Genomic DNA, 9,412 nt, shown 5'->3' with positions numbered 1-9,412 from the left:
AATGCAATGACTCATCAAAGACAGGAAAGCAGGGTAAGCTGAGACATACGGAAGCAAAGAAGAAGGAAGGAGCTGGGCTTTTTTAGCATTTTAACATCACCTGCTGAAATTTCCACACTAAAGAATATTACTGATCTTATCAGATGGAAATTTGGAGGAGGTATGTACACTAATAATTAAGAATGCAAACAAGTCTTTGAAAAAAATGAAAGTGATTAAATAAAAAAGCCACTACTGGTGACTTTTGCAAACTGTAAATTATTAATACCCTTTTACCAGTTTCAGGGAGTATCAAACAAATCAATCTGAGTAGAAACAAACAGGATTTTCTATTTACTTTATGAGGTATCAAAGCACCACCAAATGCATGTTTGTTTAATTACTGCATGATTCCTTTACACAGAGAAATTACTAGGATGACATTGGTATTATCCAATGGTGGGTATTGGAAACTGTCTTACAGAAACAGAAATGCCCTGCACAGTCAGATGAGTCCAGCATTCTGCCTCCTATAGCAACACCTACTAAATGTTTCTGGAGAAGATGCAAAAACAAAGTACAACATAGACTGACTAATTTTTAATTGTTTCATCTTCCTGCTAAGAGGAAAGCAGAACAAAAACCGCTGGCTAGAAAAAGTAACACTTAACTAGTAAAGACTGTTGTAATAATATTTTTTCTGGAAATAGGTTATATAGAGCCCATGAGAAGGAAAAATGTAATTTGAAAGGAAGTGCTTGAATCATTACAATCAGGGAGTTAGTAATAATTCAGCTGCAGTAGAGCTATCTGTGGCTAAAATTTTGGTGTCAAACTGACTATGCGGTATTCGGATGACAAAACATGCCTCCTTCTACTCTATCTTCCCTTTTCTCCCAACAAAGCAAATCCATTTTACCCACCCACATCAGCCGCTTCTCTTCACCTTGATGTGACTGACCCTAAAGCACACTGTCTCATAACCTCCTCTGGTGCCACCAGATGTAAACCCACATCCTTCCCCTGCTTTGCTTTCCTGTCTCTTCTGGAAGCTTCCTGCATCTCGGTTTCTCTCTCCTGTACCCCAGCCTGCCCTGTGAGACCTGCTGTTTGCATTGTGACTGGCCCTGGGTAGGCACAGGCACTCCTGTGGTGCCCCACAGATTGCCCCAGGGCATGTGGACCCAGCAAGGTCGGTGTGGTGGAAGTGGCAGTGTGGGTTTCTGGGCCCAGATGGGATTGTGCTGCTGCTGCCTGCTGTCTCACACAGCTTAGTCTTCACAGCTATGTGCTGACAGCCTTCAGTATTCCTCCAGGACCTTTCACCAGCCATCCATATATGGCTACATCTGTGGAAACTCAGGACTGAACAGATGTTTTTTTGATGGAGCAAGGAACCCCAGGCAGATCTCAGGTCACCTGTTGTCTTCCCAGAGGTCTGCATGCACACAGCTGAGTATTCCCCTCCATCTGGCAAGGGAGCCCACCTAAGCAGGGCTCTGCAGCAATGTGCCTATTTGTGAGGGCCCCAGCAGCATTGTGGATTTCAGTCTGCAGATTTCTGTTCCAGCAACACTGCAAGTGATGAAGGAACAGCCAGCCAGCTCCTGCCTATGCAGATCCCCAACTGGTTGCAGGCAGGTTTAGACACATTTAAGAAGGCTTGAGATGAACCTTTTCACGTGTGCATGCTCTGGCGAGTCCAGTTGATGCAAATGCCTGTCATCATTAATGTTTTGAATCATTAATTCATTCCATCAATTGGTATCTATCAGGTACAATTAGATGTCTGCACAGACTAGGACAGACCTATGACAACACTGTCACACATAAGCCCAGCCGAGGAGGTGTGTATGCCTCCCAGCCTTCTTCTACATACAACTCTAAGCAGTTTCTCCACAAGTCAAACCACTCAGACAAAAGGTTTGTGAGCAATTCTAAATGTAACAAATCTGTTTTTCCCAGACACTCTTAATAAGTGATCCTAAGGTCCAACAGTATTCATATAACTATAAATACATCACATATGAATGACATCATATATAGTGACAAGAACCGTAAGCGAGCTGTAAAATTATGCCCAAAGCTGTATCAATCAACAAGAAAACTGCATATTTTTAAAACTGTAAAAAGAAAGTGGGACAAAAAATTGTGGTAGAATATTTGAGAATATTCAACCTGTTCCAGTTTGGCCAGGCTTTGCTTGTGGGACCCAAATCGGTATTGCCATTTCACCTCTGAAGTAATCCAGGTTGGGTAGCAGATCACAAAAATTCAACTTTAACACAGTTAGAGATGTTAATTTTTCTTGCAAGACAGCATGTTGCTTTCTAGTTTGACCATAATGCTCAGATGCTGAAGAAAATGAAAAGAACTGAGCTGAAAAGAGCAAGAGTACAAAAGCAAGGCTATACCTCATTTCTCAGCACTGTACTGTTATCAGCTGACCACATCCACAAAATCCTTACAGAGAAAACAGGAGACTGTCATTGCAGAATAGTCATTGATTTAACTTCTTCCCACACATTGCAAAATAAAACTAGCGTGTGATTAATCATCATCACAGAACCACAGAATGGTTTGGGTTGGAAAGGGCCTTAAAGATCATCTAGTTCCAACCATTCAAACCCTCTGCCACTGGAGGGGAGCAGGTGGAAGAGTTGGAACAAACAACAGTCCTAAGGGCTGGATTCCAAGCAAAAGTTTGGGGGACAAAATGTGGGAATACTGCTGTCCAAAGGAGTGTTGAACAGGCACTACCTTTCTCTCAAGGGGCCTAGCACCCTCCCCAGCTGACATTCTTCAGGCTCATCTAAATGTTTGAGAGTACAAGGACACAAATCTCACCAGAACAGGGCAATGAAGTGCTGACTTCAGATTTTGGATGTTCCTCAACATGGGTCAGACTACTGGGGTTCTGGCTTCAGAAAAGTATCAGAGGAAAACCTTCAGCATGGTTGCTCTCAACTAGCTTGAAGCAGGAGCCTCCATAAGAAATGTCACTCTCCACCTGTGCAAATGCTCAGAGTGCTTCCCCTGCATCCCTGCCATGGAGAAAGTAAGAGGAAACACAGCCTCTGGGTACAGAGAAGTTAAGGGAAAGAAGGGGGAGGAGAGTGTACCCTGAAAGGACTTCTGGCACAAAAAAAGGATTTGGGAACACTGAAGAGAGCTTCTGTCAGTTCCTCAACATGTTACCTCTCTCCTCCAAGGCTGCAGTGGGCTGAAGAGTATCTGGAGCATGCTGTTAGGACACTTCATAGGCTCTCTGCTTCAGCAGGTTGAGTTTAAACACCATTTTTCCAAGACCACTGCTCTGTAGTTGTGATAAGAAAAGTTAAACGACAGCCCAGGTACACACAAATACATAAAGAGGTCAGACAACTAGATCAGCTGTTGACCTCCAGTATTCACACATAAACAGACTGACTCCCACAGCATCTGTATTTTGCCTTCTGTGCATAACCCTGAAATCTACTACTTTTTATATCAGATCCATATAGGCAGTAACCTTTGTTTTAGCAAAACTTCATCCTACTAACTGGAAGCACCTCCTGCTTAACAGCCACATATTTAGCCATTACATTAAAATACCCCTGTATATGAACCACTTTATGAGTCAGAAATTAAATTTGAGCAGTTACTCATGAATGAGATCACACAGTTTTGGTAGGTCCTGGAAATCAGCAGTTTAAATATTCAGAAAAAGAAAGAAGATCTGATATTGGGGAATAATTAGAAAAGAGAGGAGAAGAAGAAAGCAAATTGTGGTACTATTTAAACCTCTGATTTGCTTGTGCATTAAATTATAGGGGTAGTCCTAGTTTTCTGACCTCAAATAGAATACAGCAGAAGTAGTAAAGGATCAGAGAAAGGCAACAAGGTCATAGAAGCTTCATACACAAAACAACAGGGCTTCAAAACTTCAGTCACTTCAAACCTAGGCTGTTCTATGATTCTTCAGCCAAGGGAAAAGATCATGGAAAAGGAAATTACAGACATTACTACAAGAGGATGAGCAACAGAGATGGCTCATAACTGTTGATTGTGCCCTCCAATAAAAGAATTAGAGGATATTAAAAGAAGCTGGTGGGAACATAGTTCAAAAATAAGGACGTGGGATGCAACAGAGATGATGCTTTAGCAAGGAGATTTTATTTTTGTGCACATTGCCTCTTGTCCTACCAGCGAGCACTGCTGATAAGTGTTGGTGTCCTTCTCCCCTCACTTCCTTCTTTCCTCCCAGGTATTTACAAATGCTGATGAGTTTGCCCCTGAGTCTTCTCTCCTCCAGGCTGAACAGTCCTAGTTCTCTCAGATTTTCCTCATAGGAAATGTTTCAGTCCCTTAATTGTCTTTGTGGCCCTGAACTGAACTAACTCACTGCAGTTAGAAGGTCTATGTCTATCCCTCCATGTCACTCCCCCATCATCTCCTCTCCAGCAGCTTTCCTACCTGACACTTACATCAGGCTTTTCACAATCCCTGCAATATCCATATTAGTGACCAATTCGACTCAGATATAAACACCAGCACCATCCCATCTGCATTCATCACGCAGCTTTCGTTCAGTCTTTGTACCCCCGCAGGGTGCTAGGGTTCACCCTGAGGCTATGCCTGTCCTACCAAGTAGTTCAGCACAGTAGTTCAGGCAGATTTGTAAGGAGACACCTGATGTTCAAGCTAAACATTTCACTGAGTTTCATCTTGACCTAAATGTAGCGCATGGCCAGCAGCACGGAATGAATACCCAAGAGCAGTTGCAGCATGTAAGCTAAACTCTCGAGCAAGTCTTTGGCTATATCCAATCCCAAGAGTACCCATTTTACACCCACTTAAAGAGGCAGTTCCATGGTGCAAGCTAATGAGAGCCAGAATGCTATTCAAGATGGGCACTGGTGTCTCATATAACCCTGCTTTTGCTGACCTCTTTTCTATTGTTGATTCTGTATCCTTCTCATAATTTCATCTAACTCACTTGTCAGAATCTTGACTTATCTCACTGGTACATGCAGTGAGTTTGCAACAGCACTGCTCATCTACCTTGTTAGCTAACAACATCATAGTTGATTTTCCTTAGGCAAGATTTCTCTGGCATTATGGCTTTGTGTTTTCCTTCCTTTGACTACAGAAACACAATTAAATCCAGGAAAAGTCAAGCTAATAAATCCAGAAAGAAAACATAGTTTTTGTTCAATTATATTGTTTAGTATTTTTCCCCTCAAATATTTTTTCCCTTAATAATATACTGGATTTTAGATGCTACAGGCACTTCCAAAAAATTCCCAACAACCTCTGACACCAAGAATAAGGGCACTGCTTATCATTTGCAGTTGAACCACTGTATTTGAGTTGATAAAACATTGCTGGAAGCAAGCATCTGAGCAGGCACACAGACATCTCTGTAATGACAACCAAAAGGCTATTCCCAATGCCTAATTTTTTTTTGTTCTTCTTTCCCTCCATGCTTCCAAACAAATTGCAAAACCATCCCTGTAGAGGAAAGGGCTAATCAAAGAAACATGAGGGAAACAGATGCTAATTCCATAGCAGGCATCCCCCAGGCTGTACATGGGGAGACATTGCCAGGGAAAGTGCTTTGCTTGCCCTCTCAGGGGGATGGCTGGGAGTAGTGTCACCCCCCACCCTTGTGCCAGGTCACCAGCACTGGGGTTGGACTGTTTGGCTTGGCAGGACTGATTTTTAGCCAGAACAGTCCAATGGTCTGGCTAACTCTAACTGCAAGTCCTACTGCTTTCATGAGAGAGGCAGTAACAAGAGGAAATAACAGCAACCCAGTCCAGACACACAGACTAGAACTGGTCCACAGTTCTAGCACAGTTAAAGCCCCTCCTAAGACTGGACTTGGGAATAGTGCACCCTGAAGCAAAAAAAATAAAAATAAAAACAAGGTCCTAAACTGTGAATAAATAACAATATCGTGTTTGTCATGTATGCTGTGGACCTTCAGTCACACCTTCCAGTTCACGGATCTTGCCCTCATCTGTTCATGCTGCTCACAGCTCTGTCACTGCAAGTTTATGCCTTAGAATGGGTCCTGGCTTATCTCCTGGCTATGCTATTTTCTGCCTCTTCCATTCCTGAATAAGGCTCTTACCATTCCTTTTTTCGTTTCTTTTTTTTTTTTTTTTGTATGAATCAATCAGAACCAGCTTTTCTGCCATCCTGCAGTTCTCTGCAAACCTTTTAGATTCACTCACATTCAGAGAAACATTTCAGGTACTCCTGTCATATTTAGTGTCAGCCCTCAGTTTTAAAGTCCTAGGATTGTGGGAATTTCTGCTTTTGCTTTTCCTTTGAGGTTGCTTTCTAGACCTCTTGCTTGTAAAAAACTCCTGATGGTATCACCTGTAAGGAACAGATGGCAATTAATTTATTTTTAAATAATGTAGGCATTAAGCTATTCTCAAGAAACCTACAGCTTCTGAACCGTGGGAGATGATAAATCAAATTGGATACCTATCCTTCTTCCCCCAGCGAGCACTTTTTTCCCCTCATGAATTTCATTCCTTTGTCTTTTCACTCAGAACCCTCTAAGGAAATCCTTGCTAATATTCAGTTCCTTTTCTTAGTTATGTCAGCACAGCTAGATACCTGTATTTTCAAAATACTTTTTTTAAAGATTATTCAAGATCCTGTATGGATAGCACATTGGACTGAAAACATCGTATTTTATGACTGCTTACGCAATCTTAATGTCTTTTTTATTACTTTAATAGTCCATCAAATAATGTACAGCCAATATTAAAGTTGACAAAAATTAAATGTCATTTTGAGTCTTCCAGGTGGATTTTAGACAGTGGATATTTCGGTTTTCCTACCATATCCTTTTGTCTGCTATAATTCCGAAGGCATTATTTCAATTTCTCTTTTTTACATTCTGTATCTCCAGGTGATGGCATTCTGTCTCCCCAGCGTTGTTTTGTACTGCCCAGGAGCAATACCTTCTGTTCCCCTCTTTTTTTGCTTTGCTTGTTACTTAGCGCTTTCAAAACTCTGATCATCATGTACCATTTGCATACTGTTTTGCAAAATGACCAGCATTGAAAGAGTTTGTGAGTAGATAACCCCAAGCAAAAGGTGAAGAAAACTCCCCTAATCTCTGAGATCAGCTGGAGCTGATCAGCTGTACTACCATCTTTAGGCTGTACTACCACCCATCGGCTTAAAGTAGCATCAACAAAAGCAGCTGCATGGACAAGGCCTCTGCTCTGCCACTGCAGCACAGCCTGCCACAGCAGCTCAGCTCCTACAGGGATGTGAATCCCAGCCATTGAAAACTCCAGATACCTGAAGGATTTAGCTGCAGTGGCTAGAAAGATTACTGACTCCCATTATGATCCTCTTTGACTACAGATATATCCGAAAGGGATTTTGGCTTTTCAAGGCAGGGCTTTGGTCTGGGTACATGGGATTTTCGTGGTAGCTGGTCTAAGACTAGATTTCTTTTCTTTTCTTTGAAAACTGAGGGAGTTTAGAAATCTCATCACTTAAAAAATGTTTTCTATTTTTTTCTTTTTTTTTTTTTTTAGGGAATCTTAAAATATTTACCAACTTCAAATATAAAGTTATTTTCATAGGTGAAGACGCAAGCTATCTTGCTCTTCTTTCTCATTCTGGAAGGTCTTTCACTCAGGATCACTCTCTACAGCTTATGAGCTTAGTATCTGGAAACAGTTCCTGTGCAGGACAGAGTCCAAATTAAGTTTGCTACTAATTTCTTAGTAGTGCAGGTAACACTCCTTAACCTTGGTGGTTATTGTCAGCAAAAGTAATGAAATGCCACAGGTTTTGATGTCAATGTAATCTAGTGCATCTTTAAACAATTTATATATTTTTTGGTCAGATGAATCATCAAATCTGTTTCTTCTCATTTCCATAATGCGCATTCATCTGTAATTTCTTTGCGCTTTATTGCAGCACTACTCAAGTGGAACAAAATATGTCGGTCTAAAAATAATTAAATACAAATATCAATCTTTATGTGCCTACTTCAGCCATAGTTTATCATATAACTAAATATTTATATAAGACAGATGACATTGATTTTTGTCCAGGAGCTATGAAAAATGCAGACTTCTGACATTCAGTCCAATCTGCACAGCTTGTGAATAGAGCTTCTGTTACATATTTACATACATCGTAGACTAAATGATATATGTATCTTTTAGAAAGCTGCAGCATTAGTTTAAATTAGCATTAGGCTAATGCTAATTAACATTAGCCTAAAATGTATGTAACTATAAGATATAAAAACTTTTACCATTACTTCTGCTGGAACTGCTTTAAAATGTTTGCTTCATGCCATAGAAGAAAAGTAAGATTTGTGTTGATTTTAATAATTTGATATTAAACATTAGCTCATTTCATATGCTTGATAACCAACCTTTAGCAGCTCAGCGCAGTAATCACATCCTGCTTTACATCAGTTCGAGCTGAAGAGCTCTTCATGTTAAAAACCAGTAATAAAGCCCTACAGTTCCTGGCTTGCATCTTGGAACTCAAACAAAAGGAGAAAGACAAACATTGTGCAATGAAAGACACAATTATGGATTTCTGGGTCTATGAATATTGGTTTCAGTAGATTTTGAGATTCAGATTTTATTTACAGCTGGCAGAAACAGTAAATATTGAGCCTAATTCATAATATAGTTATTACTGGTTCTACACTAATATAAGGTAACTACAGCAGATAGATAAAGGAATATTCACAGTCTTTCTTTACTCAGTGTGAACACTTGGGATTTTTTTTGTGTTATTCCTGCTTGTGAGACTGATCATGAAGGAGACAGCCAAGGCGGTACAAACTCAACAGCAGAGTGCATCTGCGCATTTTGTCAGTGTTATGAGAATGCCTTAATTTTACAACTTTTCTAGACTATAGCTCACAGGTGAACTGTGACCTTGCTATTCTGTATCATGTATTTAAAAAAGCCATACTTTATTTATTGTCTGTAGTTTTATAGTATTTTCTTAATGAATCTTCCATGTACTGTCCATTATTTTCAGTAATAAAAAATATTTTGGACCATTTCCAACATAGAACTATACTAACTACAGGAACTGCATGATTTTTGTTTGTGGTGTGCTTTGAAGATACAGCCCTTTTTTTTTCATACAGCTGTTTAACATAAACTCCCACTTCAGAATATATGACTTTTTTCTCTCATTAACATGAACAATATTGTAAGACAAATATATAAATATATAAGCTGTATAAACTTACTGAAAACTTTACTATTTAAAATATTATCTGTTTAAATGCAACTCCATTTTGGCTCACCTTAGCAGAGGACAAAGCTTTTATCTGAGCAGTTGATTCATTTAATTAGAAAGCTGTTCTAAAGTTATCTTTTTTTTTTTCCATGCCAGCATTAGTGCACTTGAGAGTATTTGACTGTAGCTTTCTGTT

The sequence above is a fragment of the Neopelma chrysocephalum genome, unplaced genomic scaffold (assembly GCF_003984885.1).
Source record: "Neopelma chrysocephalum unplaced genomic scaffold, ASM398488v2 Primary Assembly neopelma1_22b, whole genome shotgun sequence".
Lineage (NCBI taxonomy): Eukaryota > Metazoa > Chordata > Aves > Passeriformes > Pipridae > Neopelma > Neopelma chrysocephalum.
The sequence above is the reverse complement of the archived record's forward strand: the minus strand, read 5'-3'. Positions refer to the sequence as shown.